This window comes from Opisthocomus hoazin, chromosome Z (assembly GCF_030867145.1).
Source record: "Opisthocomus hoazin isolate bOpiHoa1 chromosome Z, bOpiHoa1.hap1, whole genome shotgun sequence".
NCBI lineage: Eukaryota > Metazoa > Chordata > Aves > Opisthocomiformes > Opisthocomidae > Opisthocomus > Opisthocomus hoazin.
This window is the reverse complement of record NC_134454.1, coordinates 1484403-1500842: the sequence shown is the minus strand read 5'-3', so window position 1 is coordinate 1500842 and position 16440 is coordinate 1484403.

Here is a 16440-nt window from a genome sequence, read left to right as displayed (position 1 = left end):
ACAGGAATCTAACTTCAGATATGCTAAAACCAGATGTAAACCCATTATCCCATCGCTTTTTTCCCAATGACAACAGTGAGCAGGTCCCTGTCTAGTTCTTGACAAGACTATAGCTGCCTGTGGGTAATTTTTAGCAGACAATGGAAAAACCAGTCCTTTGATACAAACTGGCGCAGATCTGCTCAAGACAGTTGGATTATTTACATTTTCAGTTTGACTGAGAAAGACAATTTAGAGAGAAAGAATATGTTTCATTACAGCCCATTGGCTATAGCGAATCACACATGGTGTTACAAATACTGCTGGCCACCTCCAAATGCATAGTGCATTTCTGCAGAGCAGACATCTTTTCAGTGAAAAAACCCTCCAACCCACTAATGCAAATAAGATTCTTTCATCTTTCCAGATCCTTGCATCTGAATTTCTAATATGTAGACTTTTGGTGTTTGTGGTGTATTTTTTTCACTTTACACCAGTGTCAAGTGCAACAAAGACAGTACTTGAGTATGGTTAGTTACAGCAGAAAATGTTAGAGCTTTTCACTAATACAAGACCATGGATAAGCACATTTTCCTTTCTGCGTGTGTGTTTTAAAGGCATTGATGTCTGAGATTTGTCTATACAAAATAATATGCATGCAGCACAAAGGCCAGTTACTAAAACTGGTCTTAGGTGCAGCCCAGGTTAACATTCAGTTTAAGTTAATTTATAGTCTACATTAGAAGGGAAAAGCATTGAAAACATCATTGTTGAGATGAATGTATTACTTATTGTACAAAGTACTTCTTGTAACAATGACGGGATCTACAAATACTTGAAAAGTTAGTACTATTTTAGAAGCGACAGAATGCAAGCTAAACAAATACAGGTTGTCATCCTCACAGCCAAGCACACAAATTTTCCAGTGCCCAAACAGTTTTAAGATTGCAGCTAAGAGTATGCAAGGTATTGTCTCTGCCTGTTTGCCAAAGTTCACATTACTCAGGAGTCTGGCTTAGCCCACGGCGTTGCAATAGCTGATGATGGTATGGATGAATGAATTTGTTAAAGTCTCCATTGCCTTTCTGAGTAAGTTTGCCTACGAGGCTTTATCGTGGATTCATCAAATACATATTACAAAAGCAGCGTGGGACTTGAATGCTCAATTGTAGCTGATCTGATACGGATGAATCTTATACACGAGGAAACCTCAGTGCTCTTTCATTTTTCATACATTAACTTTAAAGTAAGCAGTGGGAAAATGTCAAAGAAAATAAAGAAGGCAAAATAAGGTACTTAAGGTTTAAGAAGTTAGGTTCTTTTCAAAGCGATGCATGGGCGGTACTGTATAAATTCCTGTTTGTGAAAAAGATTTGTGTATGCCTCCCATGTACCATTATGAAAAGATACTCTCAGTCTTAGAACATTTGTATTTGTCTTTCATTAAGAAAATGTAACGCAGTGAGTCACCTGTTGAAAAGAGGGCTGCAGAACCACTACTGTCAAAGCCCAGGATTGTTGAAAAGAGGGACTGTGTGTGTGAAATATCAAAACTTCAAACTGCGGAAGAATGTCTCTTGTTTCCTCTCTCAATTCAAAATGTAGAGGTCTGTGCTTAAACTCTTATCTCATTATTGATATTATTATTATCAGTCTTATTATTATCATTTATTTATTTGTACAGCTCTGCATCTCGCTAGGTACTTTACATGTGGGTGAAATGCACATTATTTCCCCTAGATAACAAGCTATTTTTCTTCTCTCTTATTATTTTTCAAATTATTCCACGAGTCACAGTCTGTAGTTACTGTATGCCATTAGCTAAAATTTCAAACATCGTAAACATGGAATTAAGATTTCAGTCAGGAAGAAGAAAAGGATGAGGTATGGTTGAGTCAGAAACTGTATGTCTCTTTGCAGATAAACACCTTAATAATTAGCATTTGGAGGAAAGAACAAAGAGCTCAGAACTAGACTCTAATGTTTAATCACTTGTTATACATAAAATGCATTGTTTAAACTGAATTTTGAAAAGTGTTGATGTTTAAGGGGGAGGTGGATACTTGCTCAACTCAGTTGCATAAAAAAGCGAGCTTACCTGCAGACGCTAATCCTAACAGTAAAAATAATAGTTGGCAAAGGGAGGTGAGAAGAGAATGAAGCATTGATTCTGCTGACCAGAGCACCACTAAGAAACCTGATTTGTTGCAAGATGACATGTAGTTTGTGGACTGCTGCAATTCTCTTCCCATCAGTCCCAAATGGCAGCTGCCAACTGAGTTACGTCTTGATAGTTGCAAACTAGCTCCTACTGTGTCCTTCAGCAAGAGGACCAGGTAGATCACCTTAACTGAGACCCATATCACAGGCTCAGATCAGCCCAAGGGACAAGGTAAAATTCAGCCCACCAAAGTATTTTTACCTCTGTGAGAAAATATAGAATCATGGGCGCACGTCCATTCATCAGACTTGCTGTTAGGACCTGTTTGTTAGGATTTATAGGATCTAACCTAATGATTCTAAGGATTTTTTTCCTATTAGGTATTTGGGAGTTTTATTCTGTCTTTTTTTTGTTTTCCTGTGCATCATCAACATAGTTTGTGGTGCTTAAGCCATAATCAGTTATTCTTGTGCAACGTGTTCAGAAGATACGATAGTCACAGCACAATGCTATTATTAATTTTCCTTTCTTACTGCCTCCAGAATGAGACTCCCTTTCACACACACACACAGAAAAAAAGCCAAACCCATATATTCTGAATCTCAAAAACAGTTTTCTGGATGACAGCTTAAATTACCACCGTTTTATTTCATATCTACATATACCTCTCAGTTATATACACTCGATATTGGAATCTATATGCAAAGAATGCTTCTGTTGTAAAAATGTTGCTATTGACTATCATGCTAAGTTGGAATTTAAATTGCACTAGAGATAATACATAGCAAATCTCAACCAAAATTGTCTTAGGAAACAAAAAACATGAACTGTTTTATGGCTGTTGATGTCTGAGAAGAAAAAAGCTGTACCAAAGTGACACCACGGTAACATATTTTGTAATCCAAGACTTTTATGGAGTTTTCAGAGCTACATCCCAGCCGTCTCACTTACAGGGGACAATATGAGCATCGCATCTTAGCACCTTTGTTATAACAACCTCAGTGCACAGCCCAACTGCCATGAAGCCCTGCTCCGTGGCTGGGTAGTGAGGTGATGATTGTGCAATCCTTGCACCCACTGAGTCCTCTAAACCTATTTTACTTGAGACAAGATTCCAGCTGAGGCAGCACAAGTCCCATTGGAAAAGCTGAAGAGATGCACAGCTCTGTAATCCCTGCAAGAGACAATTCCCACCTCCCTGCTTCGCACTGGCTGCATGGGATTAGTGGGGGACAGAAGAGCATCCGTAACAAAGGCACACAAACCATACCTCACTGCTTAGCATCCTCTGCACAAGCCTGAGGTCTCTACAGGCCAATATAGGCATAGATTTTTAGTCTTTTCCTTACAGAGCTGTTGCACAAAAAACAGTGGGAAATAACGGCAGGTGTTTGGCAATCATAATCCCTTGGAACATCTCATTACTGTATGGCAGAACAGACACAAATCTCATATATATATCAGGTATGGAGCTTTTCTGTACCCTAGAATATTTCTTTGTGGTGGCTGGTAATAAAATATTTAAGTGTTGTACAGGAAAGTTCTCACCGATAGACCTGAGAAATTAATGGAAAGACTCTTTGGTGCCTAACTTAGTTCCAGTGCATGGATGTCCACCATGCCATCAGCGTGTGAGTCAGTCCTTTCAGCAGTACAAGATAACTCTCCTGCACAGAAACAATGCTTAAACATACGCAAATATAGTCCATAACAAAGCCCAAATTATGACATAAAATTAAGCTGAAGCAATAAAATATTATTTTGTCCCTTCATACTCACCCAAAGAACATTACTGTATTCTATTTGAAAGCATGAGATATGGAATAAATATTGTCAAATATTTATGTCAAATGTTTAAAGAAGGGAAACCTCTTCTAATACTTTTTAATTTATATGTTTTTGTTGCATGAGTCCTTTAAAAATAGTAACCACAGATTTTGTAGTCTGTCTGGACGCAGAAGATTTATTAGTAGTTATAAATGTGAAGAGGTTTCTATTACTGTATTCACTACTGCATTTAGCTTTTTAAGTCGCCTGTTCTGCAGGTCAGATTTCAGGAAAGGCAAATATTTTTGCCCACAGTTTCTCTCAGTTTTCGATAGTCTTTGCAGTTTTTGTAGGGTGGGGGAACAGCAACTTCACAAGCTCTTCCCCATGGCTCAGCAGGTAGTTTCCCATGCAGTGTCTCATAGTTCAGAGCATCTTTTTCGGTCTGCCTGCGAAGCCTGCTTCAAGGTGTTGCTCTCAAAGGAAGGTGGAAGACATGCTAAAGAGACAATTTTCTGATACAACATACAGTAGTTCACCACAGGTTGATATATATATTTGTCTAGCAAAACTGCCCTTATTATGCACTTTACGTGTAAGTTATGTCCTTTCAACCAGTAAATACACAGAGCTGCTATATTACTCAGTCTTCACTTACAGAATCATATAGTCATAGAATCTTTTAGGTTGGAGACCTCTGAGATCGTTGAGCCCAATCATTAACCATTACGTGTAGCAGTATTTCTAAAAATTGTCATAGTAGAGACCTGTGCTGTTCATAGTCATTTATACCATGAGGAGAGAAAACATTAATCATTTTACTGACTTTGGTAGGGTTTGGATTCTAATTGGTGGTGTAGTTACAGCTAAATTGCTCTCACAGGATAGAAATCTGCTGCTAGAGAACTTTGAAATGGCTGTATTCATACAGATGTCAAAACTGTAAGAAGGCAGGTTCCTTTAACCAGATGTCAGAAATACCTTTTTACCAGGTGGCTGTGTTATCTATTCTCCAAAAGTGTAGTTTGTTTTAGAGAAAAGTTATTTCTAAAAGTTTTATTGGCATAATAAAGTCAGTTTATCACATAATTCTGTAATTCATCATATGCACAGCACTGTTTGATGAATATATATTTTCTTGCCAAATACTTGTATACGTGCCAAAGTTTTACAGTTAATTAGATATTTGGCTTTATGCATTGGCTTCAATAAAGTTACCCCAAAGATGAAATTGGCCCAATGTTTATGAAATGCTAAATAAGAGCTAAGTAAAATGTTTCCTAATTAGGTGGGGGGTGTTGTGGGCTAAGTTCTACTATTAACTAGACAGAAAATATCAAACTCACTTTTATATTATGAACCTGAGTCAGATTAGAACCATGCCTTGAGAAGCCTTCCTTGATTTTCTGTCAGCTGAATCCATTTTATTTTCATTTTCCAAACCAGAACACTTTTTAGATATAATAATTTTTTTGTCCTAATGCCCCGTTTTTTAAATCTAATTTAAAACTCCATTTAAAAAAGTAAAATGTTTGGGAAACTTTAGAGGCAAAGAGTTGAAATGGAATGACTTGAACTGGCTGTTCCAAAAAAAAAGCTGAATTAGAAAAGCAGATTCTGTTTCTGGCGTGGAGTGGACATAATGTTATTTGAGCAGAGCTTTGGAATAAGGAAATAAAATGGCAAAGGGCAGGAGCAGAAAAATTGAAAGTCTTTGTATAACTACTATTGTTTACTTTAAATGCAAAGGATATTCTTTTGAACTGAATATTTTGTGAAGTGTTAAGCCAAAACCAAAATTATATGAATGGAAAGAAAGTAAAGAGTTTGACTCCCTGATGAATTTTTTAAATTCCTGTGGAAAGTTTGACGGCCTGTCTTTCTCCTTACAAATAAACTACAGTGGTTTTAAGACATGTGTTGAGTCTTGGTTTATTTAATTCAGAGTAGCCAGAAAAAAGGGACCCAGTAGGTACTACAAAATACATTAGCAGTAAACTAGCTGCTTATGCCGGAGAGATAGAGATGTTTACATATTTCTACAAAGGAAGCTTGTGTGTGTATGGCATTTTTTCAGCAGCTCACATGGGGATATGCTCTATGTTGCTTGGGGCTCGTACACTGTAATGACAGTTCCCGGTGAGGAAAGATGCTCAAAGCAGATCAAGTCCTCTGCTTTGTGTGGTTATAGTTTGTTGGTTACTATTCTTGTCCCTTGGTGCCGTTTCTCTTTAAATCATAAGGCCACTGAAGTAAAAGGCAAAAATTTTCTTCATTTCAGCATGGTCAAACTGCTGCGTTGGTGTCATCAGCTTTGGGATCAGTGCAGAGTGAGCTGTGTGCTTTGTAACTTAGAGGTGATTCAGAAACACAGTTTCTCTATTTTTTCTGTTCTTTTAGCAGTTAAATGATCTTTACCTACCTAATATTCTGTCACCTGCTATTTTTATTCTTCTTTTGCTCAGTGGATGTCCTTGATTTTTAGCTTTCCTATGTGTTTCCTGGCTGGTTGGAAGTATTCTCTGACACCTGCAGCGGGCTGAAGCTTGGGGATTTTGGGGAAAGTGTGTCAGAAACTGAACTCTGAAAGGAAGGACTGTACACACCTCCTGTGGATGGACAGGTGGGCTTGAGGACTGTGGGGTCAAGAAGAAGAGCTATGACTCCAGCTCCTGCAGTTCCCAGCAAAACATCTCCTAGCGATGCTGCTCAACCCAGTTCAAGCCCAGTTCTACACCCAGCCCCTGACGCTCCAGGTGTGCCCCTCTGTCCCCCGCCACATGGCTCTGTGCAGCCGTGCAGCTGAACCAGTTCCTCAATCCGGCCCTCCACCAGCTGCACAAACATCTGCAGGGCCGTGGGGGAGGCAGCGGCACGGGTCAGTGTGGGAGGGCGGCCAGGACCGCCAGCAGAAACGCTCACCCTTGTTTTGGAGGCTGGGTGGTTGATTAATCGTGCAACCGGTGGTGAAGCAGGTAGGGCAAACTGGTGTGAAAGGAGGGGTGAGCATGATCCAGTGCCCCTATCACAGACACAGTTCTTCAGAAAATCCCAGTTCCGGGCAATTTTATACACAGCTTTGCTAAGGCAGTAAGTTTAATACTAATTGCGTTCTTGGGACTTACCGGCTTCCTCCTAACAAATCTTGTCACCTTTGGTGTGTCTCTTTAAGCACAGTTATCACAGACTAAAATATTTTTTCCGTCATGCACTTTCTTAGAGAAGAGGATAGAATAATGTCGGAAATGCAACGTGGAAACAGAAGGTCTCTTCTGTCAAGTGGTAGCAACAGGTTGGGACACGAGGGCTGGCCTCACCAGCAGGAGAAAAATAGTGACAGAGAAACCCTAGCCATCCATTTTTGTCTGTGTTACTCACAATTTGTCTGTAAAATTTACCTTTAATGAACTATTTCTTTGGAGGGACAGCTCTGCTTTTGTTATCCTTTGTTTACTGACTCTCCTTCCTTCGCTTTTCCATGGGGTTTGCTGCGCACCTCACCATGGCACAGAATCACAGAATCACAGAATGTTGGGGATTGGAAGGGACCTCTGTGGGTCATCCAGTCCAACCCCCCTGCCAAAGCAGGGTCACCTACAGTAGGCTGTAGAGGACCTTGTCCAGGTGGGTCCTGAATATCTCCAGAGAAGGAGACCCCACAGCCTCCCCGGGCAGCCTGTTCCAGTGCTCCGTCGCAACGTTAGCTGCTTGTCCCACCACCTCTGGTGCCTCAGAAGTCTATTTTACAGTTCTTCCAAAGACAATACACTTTTTCAATGAGGCAGTGGCCATATGGACTCTTGGATTATGCAAAGTGTATATACCCACTCACGTACCAAGACGGGGATCATCCCATGCTCATTGTGTACCACTGAACACCAACAAGGGCTGCTTCAGGGACAGCGGTCTTTTTCCAGCAGATTGCCAGGGAAAAATGTGATGAAGATTCACGGGATTGGATCTGGCTTTCTACAAAGAGAGGATTTGACCCATACCATACAGATGGCCCATAGAAGCGACAACAGCTCCACGGCCACACTCAGAGTGTCCCTGGAGGAATATTCTTCTTCCTCCCCTTTCCCTGCAGAGCAGATAGAGGAGCAAACAGCCTGTGCTGGTGGATTTGCCCCTAAAAGCATCTAGCTCCTCTGTGATTGACAGTGATAGCACACGTACTTTGAAAGCTCTAATGTTGATGATTAAGCTTTAATAAAAGCAAATAAGGTGGTGTCTGTGTGTACCCCAGTCAGCCAAGCAGATATCTACCTGGCATCTTGTAAATTAATCTGGGTGTTTATGCTGTAGATCATGATGAACTTGTTGCTATAGCAACCTACATTTCTTCCATTTTTTTGCTGCTAATTATCCTAACATCACCACCAGCTACTAAATCTTTGCATTCCTAATGAACGCGTGTGGAAGGCAGTTTCTTGATATCTCTCTTACTATATCAGCAGGATGAGATAATTAAAGATTAATGGATATTGATTATTTAGGTTTTATTGGAGCCTGTCATTCTAATACACGTGTGCTTGTGCACCCAGAGGATCTGCCTGATTGTGCTTGGCTCGTTCTGAAAATCTGCTCCAATTGTTGGCGAAACCATGCTAGGAGAGTGCACTTTCTGTCAGACTCTCAACGCACTGCTCCCACACACTTCATACCTTTGCCAGCTTGGGATACGGGTCCCCAAATTCAGCTCACCTCACTGGCACAGCTGTCACAACACCTATAAGCACTACCTGGTTTGCTGTTGCCGTTTTTTTTTGGTTTGGGGTTGGGTTTGGGTTGGTTTTTTGTTTTTTTTGGAGGGGAGGTGGCATGTAGTTGATTTTATTGATTTGTGTTTTGTTTTGTTTTTTTACTTAACTGATACATTATAAAAGCAAAATGTTTTTGCCATCTTGAAAAAGTGAATGTTCTGAGTCGTTTCTGAGACACTGCATGTTGTTGAAGCTGTGAGCATCACTAGTCAGTACACCTCTCTCAGGGCTATTACTTCAGGCTGTTAACAGACTCAAACACATCTTGAAGATGTTACCACCACAGCTTCAAGCTTTCTTTGTAAGGTATTACAACTAGATAGTCTTTGTTTTAATATGGTAATAAATTTGCTTCAGCATTGCAATGTCAGGACCAAAGCTCCTCAGGTCCAGCCTGCAGTATGTGATTCTTCACCTGACCTTGATGAAATCCCCTTTCCTCTAGAAATCCAGCGCTTCTCCATGAGTTGCCATCTATGCCTAGTATCCCCCAGGTATTTCACCGTTGTAAAATCATTTAAGGAAGAGAGGAAACATTAAGTGAGACTGGAAAATACACATAGAAACATATCAACTTTGATCTTGTCCCAAGAACACAGTAAAGGAAGAAAATGTTCTTTTTATTTTTTGTCTTTGAATCTGACTTTTGATTACTGATTATTCTGTATATTTTAATTGTATTTGTACTTAAAAGCAAGCTGAGATACAGCTATGGAAAGTGCTCCTTAAAGATATTTGTAAACAAATATCTAACTGATTGGAGGAATGAGAAGAGCTAGAAAAAGTGATGGCAATCAGAAAGTCACAAATGCAACAGTCTCTGCTTTTAGGAGGTTTTTTTTCTGTGTTTACATCATAATTAAAGCTATGCTATATGTTGTTTTTACTCCCCAGTTAACCTCTCTGTTTGATCCCTATGGACACACATGACAGCCTGGATTTTGTTTCTCACTGAATTTTGCATTGATGTAAAATGAAAGTAATTTCACTGAAAGCACTGAGATGTAGATCAGAATCCAGAGTAGTAATTCTGTACTTTAAAAAGCTTTACAATTTCTATAAGGTAGTAGTAAAGGAAAAAATATTGCTGGAAGTAAGTATTGAAGAGAATTGCTTCCTAGCTGAGACCTTGAATAGCAGCTTCAGTGAAGAACAAAGTTTGAATGTTGCATTACATGCTCCTGTAAATGGCATTTTAATATAAAAATGCTAGCAGTCCCTTAATTAGTGTTCATAGCCGTGCAAGCTGGAGTACACTGGTGTTTAGGATATATATTATGTCCAGCTAATATAATTGCTTTCTCTTATATTCAGTGCAGTAAGCAATAAAACAATTAGGCAGCTTTTCAAATTTATCAAAGTAGCAGTAGCAAAGAAATCTTTTGTTCCATTTTCTCTGTGTGGATCCTGAAGACTGGCAGCACAACAGTGACTCTTGCCACAATCATGGCTTAAAAAACCTTATTGCACAAAGAGCCAATGAATGTTTGTGTGCCTTCTGGATTTTCTGCATATAGAGATTAAGTACCTTGCATAACAGAGGTCAGAAGAAAGGAAAAAGTTCAGTTCCTCAAAGTGAGCAAAACAAGTTAGAGAAAATACATTTAAAATAGATGGGTTTTTTTTCTCCAAGCACAAAAAAATTCTCTCACATATCTATTGTTTTTCTTGACAGCCACGTTAGAGAAATATTGTGAAGATGCACAGGTGAATTTTAGCCTTATAAGGGTGTCACCAGGTCATCAATTCAGTGCCCTTAGCTAAAACAAAATCAGGAAAATCAAATTAGATTCACTGAAAAGCTATATTCAACCTGAGTGCTAAGTTTTGACCTAAGCTAAATTTATTTCAAACCTGGAACAGGTTAGTTTTGAGTGGAAATGATGTCTGTTTCTGTTTTTGCATACCTTCCACCATAAACCAAGAAAAGACAGTTCCAGCTGAGTTTTGCTTTGAGTTTCTTAGTTCATATGAAACTCAAAATGAAACTCATGATTGTGTGAACCGAAACTGGAAAAAAATGCACACAGCTTTAGACAGCGTGTTGCTTGCAGAACAACTGTGTCATCACAAACATGAAGGGCAAAGCTTCGCTTTTCCTTGTATGCATACAACAAAAAAGAGAGTAAAATATTCTGATCTACTTTTATTTCTGGTGAGTCTCTGTACAAAAATTAGGTAGGGTTCCATTCATCTCCTAGGTGTAAGCTCTGGATGCCTCGTCAATACATCCGTGGGATTTATGCGTAAGGGAAACAAGTCTGCCATGCTCTGAAGCTAACAGTTTCACAAGCTCGGAAGTGATATGCTACTTAAAAGTGCAAGCCTGTTTTCCTCACACATTCTTCAAAGTACATTTAGAAGCAATTTATCTGATATATTTTTAGTGGACATACGAAAATGACGAGAGAGGATGAATGTTTGTAATAATAATTCCTCTCGCCAACCCATCCACCTCCGTATACCTCCCTGATTTCTCTCACTGGTTAAGGCACTTTCTATTCTTACTCCTCCCACTGATTTCCTGTTTTGTTATCGTTTGTGTTTTAATAGCACTGAGAAGCCTGTAAGCGTTTGCATTGGGTGAAATCATATCTCAGCTGAGAACCTGCACACCTTTAATACTGTTGAAGCGTAAGGTAAGGAGTGTGCTAAACGAAAGAAGGACACTGCCCGAGGGTCTTAAAACCAGAAGATAACACAGTTCCTCCTCTTATGACCTGCTATAGTACTTATATAAATATATAAACCTATAGGAGCAACACTTCCTAGAGACAGTCTGGATCCCCAAGCCTTCACAGTGTCAAGAAGTCTCCAGCAAGCCACCCCTATGCAGCTCCTCTTTCTGTCCTCCCATATGTTTGTCTTCTCTTGAGCCCAGTGCTGAGCATCTGATAATTGTATTTGCCAGAAAACATGCCAAATAAAGCAGATCCACCACTGGAAAAAAAGAAAGGGGAAAAAGGAAAAAAAAAAGGAAAAGGCAAAAAAGGTCTATCCTAATAACGTTATTTATAGGTTCAAGACTTTGTGCTGATTTTAATTGAAGAAACATTTTAAACATTTATCCAGGCTTTCAAAAGCATGTATTAGTCATTGACTTATATATTCTTCTACATGTGCTCAATATTTAGGCAATTTACTATTTTTATCTTAATTAAGATAGATCTTCTCAGCCAGCAACAAGCTAAGTCATCTGTACTGTCATAGCAGTCAAGCCGCCGAGGCGCTGAATTTTGAGATGTGTCTGCCTCAGTGGGAGGGTTCCTAGAAGAAACATTAGTTTCATTTAGAAATGAACGTACGTAAAAATGCCTCTCGATAAAAGACTGATGAAGCTCAGCCTACCCAGCAAAGGCATGACAAGACCCTTGTCACTAAAAGCAGTTCAGGGTCGAAGATGCATCATTTTTCTACTTATTTAAATATAGGTAATGAAATTTTCATTGTTCTGATGTTTCTGAGTCAAAATGGACATATTTTTTAAGGATATCTACTAGGATTTTTATATGCTTTGGAATGGAGTCTATGGTGAAACTCCATCACCTCTAGGCAGATGAGGTGTTCATGGTGGTGCTCTTTAGCTGAAATCTCTATACAGCCATCTCTATTTGGAGTGTCAGGTGTCCTGTCTGTTTAATATACAAATACTCTGATACTTAAGGAAGTGGTTTGTGCTCCATCTGAAACATTTTCATATTTTACATATAACCTGGATAATAAAATATAGAGAAACAAATTTGACAGCTCATCTTTCAAGATCATTTTTGGATCTCTAATGATGAAACAGGCAAGTTAAATTATGCATATCCATATATTACCTGTTCATTGTAACATAAAATCAGCAGCCTAACAAAGTTACACATTTTATCTGACTTTTTTTTCCAAATTTACCAGAATGTGCTTTATAAAATGAAGGTTACGAAAACATCTCCATAGACTATGGTAGCAGAGCATAAACTTCTGTCAAAAAAAAGATTTAGATTAGATATTGGGAAAAATGTCTTTACTGAAAGAGTGGTCAGGCATTGGAACAGGTTGCCCAGGGAGGTGGTGGAGTCACCAACCCAGGAGGTGTTCAAAACATGTGGCACTTCAGGACATGGTTTAGCAGGCATGGTGGTGTTGGGGTGACGGTTGGACGTGATGATCTTAGAGGTTTTTTCCAACCTCTGATTCCATGATTTTATGAATCAAATCTAAAACTGTTTACCTGTCTCTGGCAAGCAAATTTCACAAGTTCTGTAAACTCCTTTTCCTCATATAAATCCTTTGGGATCAATCAGAACTGATGGAGTTTGACAGGAATTCCCATCCAATTTTAAACACTTGTGAACTTGCACAGATCACACCACTACAAAAAAAATCCTTTGGGATAGTCTGCTAGTTGTCCTCCTGATGCTCAAGGAAATAAATAAATAAATATGAAAAGAAAACAGTAGAAATGAATGAAGAAAGCTTTACCTGAGTATCAAAAGAAACTTTATAGGGATAATTATATACTGGGAAATGATGAAGAAACCACTTTTTAGTTCATTCAGAGCAGTCCTATTACTCTGTTCTCTTATTCATTAATGGTTTAGGGTCTGCTCTGAAAAATCACTGGCGTAAACCACGTAATTGCATATTTCCCCTTTAGTTCTCCTTCCTCCATCTTGAAAGACAGAGAAGACCACAATGATCCTTGCTTGACTAATGGTATCTTGAAAAGTATGGGAGGTATTTCCAGGACTGGGCCTTTCACTTTTCTAGTCCACTCTCCGTGCTTCCATTCGCAGCCCTCAATCACATGGCAAACACGAAGCCTCCACAGAATCTCACACAATTGCCATCTGCCCTATTTAAAACTCCAGCCAATCTGTTGTATCTGTGGCTTCCTTCAACCTCGATTTGTAGCCTATATTTATTCACAATCCTTTCCATCCAATTGAAAGGTGATGCACACATCTAGCTACAATATATATAATTTTGTGCATATATGTATACATACACATGCATATACACACACATATATACACATTTATATTTATCATTTATCTCCAGTGATAACAAGTATAGCAGTTTTTATTTTTTCCTACTGTTGTGCACAAAGAAGACTACAGGGAAAAACAGCCCTGAAATTGCCAGAACATAAGTTAAACAGCACTATGTTTTGTTATAAAAATACAAATTGTTTACAGCAATTTATGATATGCAGATATGTTTCAAATGGGCAAATCTTAACATTTCCTACATGAATTCTAGCAGCTAAGTATAATTCAGCACTACTTTAATTTTCTATTATATTCATGCTAAGTGATTTTCATGCACATCAGATTCAGTATGCAGCCTCAAGTAGCAGTGGATAGAGAAATCTAAAATCCTTCTAGCTGGTACTGGGAGATAAAGAAACTGAGTTGGTTTTAATATTAGAGGTAGATTTATGGTAAAATTAGATGACGGACTAATCCCTAGACACTATCTACGCTCTCTTCACAGAAACAGTTCTTTTCTGTACAGTCTTTGCGTATGTTCATTTAAAATGTCATCTCCTCGACTTATTAGTCTCTGCCTAAGCAAAATTTGATCAAGTGCAGGAAATATCATGAAATTACTATTGACAGGGGATACCCAAAAATTTATATGACACAGATTTTACTACATCCAGGCCCAACTTTGTGATCTCATAGCGAGTGTTACCACTGAAGTATATAAAGTAAATCTCGAGCTCCTCACGCAAACTAAAGAAGCTCCGCTGTTCTGGACGCTGCATCACGAAAAGAGTTGGATGAAGCCACGATAGTGAAGAGCACAAACATGAGGACCCTGCCATTCTGCTGTTGGGGTAAAGGATCCTTGGTGGTAAAAGTCTCATCTCACTCGAATCAGAGAAGGGAACCATGAACCCCATAAGGACATTTAAGCAGGTGAAGAAAGAGACATCTGCCTATCAACCTCTTGAATTTGTTTGTATAAATAGTCCCACTATCACTATTCTTAAAAGTACTAATATTATTTCTGCGCAAGCTCTCGACTTTCATCGGTGGCTGGATACTGAAAAAATACATCACAAAGAGTTTTATCCTCAAACTGCCTTACCAATCAACAAAATTAGATGAGGCAGTCTTGTGAGGGAAATTCAATCATATACTGACAGCTTCCAAAAACATTTTTACTTTTTTTCCCTCTTAGGGATCCAGCTTATGAACATGAGCTGAAGACCACGAACAAGTTCATTTCCAGTGTGGTCCATGGGAATGCCAACATCAACATGTGATGCCGCAGAGCTCACAGACATCACCAGGGCAATAGCACCAATAAAGGGTGCTATTGTGATGATAAAGGTATTGAAGTTTTCTGTTGACCTTAGCATGAGAGCAGAAGTGTATTGCCACACTGTTCTGATCAAAAAAGAGTCTTGAACCTCTCAGCTATGATGAAATCAAAGGTACTGCATGCACAGAGATGAGATCTTTTTTATGTATGAATCTAACTGAAAAAACATTTTTCTGGAGAGGCTGTACTATCATTTTCTAAACTTTTATTAAAGGAGTTCTGTACCTATCATTTTTGTATGCTTCCTTAACCAGCAAATGATGTGGTAAAATTGTGGGTAGTGGCAGCATGAAGAACAGAACCATTTTAATTTGTCCCATCTGGCATATTAACATTAATAAAAGATGTTTAAAAAGAAATGCCTTGAAAGGCTTTCACCTACTGATTTAACAAGATAATAAGGAAAGCTTGCAATCTGCCACTAAATATAACTGATAAGAATAAGAGTGAGTTTAAGATGATGATAACAGAGATTAACCTCCAAAACACTGATATAAAAAGGAAAAAAAAGCCCTGCTGATTGCAACATATGAACATTAAAACTGGCAACCAAACTGTCTATTATTTTTGGCTAATAGGGTACATCCGAGTACAGACTATCGCCAATTTAACAAACATTGCGAACCATCAAGGGACTTTACACCAATCAGGTCAACGCAGAGACAGAGCATTCCTAACCCTATAATTGCCCACCGAGGGTACCCCATGCTGGGGAATTAACTGCTCTTTGATTGTTCCATTAAAATTTAACCAATGAATTGTCCTATTTTCAGGCTGTTCTAAGGGGGAAAGCAACAATTTTAATTTGTCTAAAATAATTATACCATTACTTATTTTGGTTATTTGTACTCCAGTATTTAAATGCCCTGAGTGGTTTGTCAGAGGCAGAGTGGGCTGGCTGCAGAGACCGGTACTGGTAATTCCCCCCACTGCCCTGCTTAGTCCCTGATTTCAGTCTTTCGTGCCCAAATATAAATTCAGAGAAAAAGCTAGGGTTTTCACACATTTGGTAGCAAATTTTCTGGCAACATCTCCCCCCACCCGCCCCTGGCAGATTATTCTGATGTTGGAAATGGGCTCACTCTTCTCTCTCTCCATTGTCTGCCTCGGAGCCACTTTTTTGTCCCTTCCTTGTTTCGCCCGTGCCTTGGTCTATTTCTCAGAGTAAAATGATCTTTTTCCTTTTATTGTTCACAAAGAGATTTGTATTTAAGTCTGTGAGAAGGTGCACACTCAATTTTTGTTCCCAGGAAAACAACAGTTGGTATATGGTATGTCTGATACTGCAAGAGCGAGATTCACCTTCTGTGTTCCCAGCTGGGATGAAATAAGCTGGTGGCATCCAAGTATCACTTTTGGGGTCGTAGAGGTGTGTGATAAACCAGGATTAAGCCTTATTGTCCAAGTTTATATACTACCCTCACCTCTCATGCGTCACTTAAACGCATTGGTAAC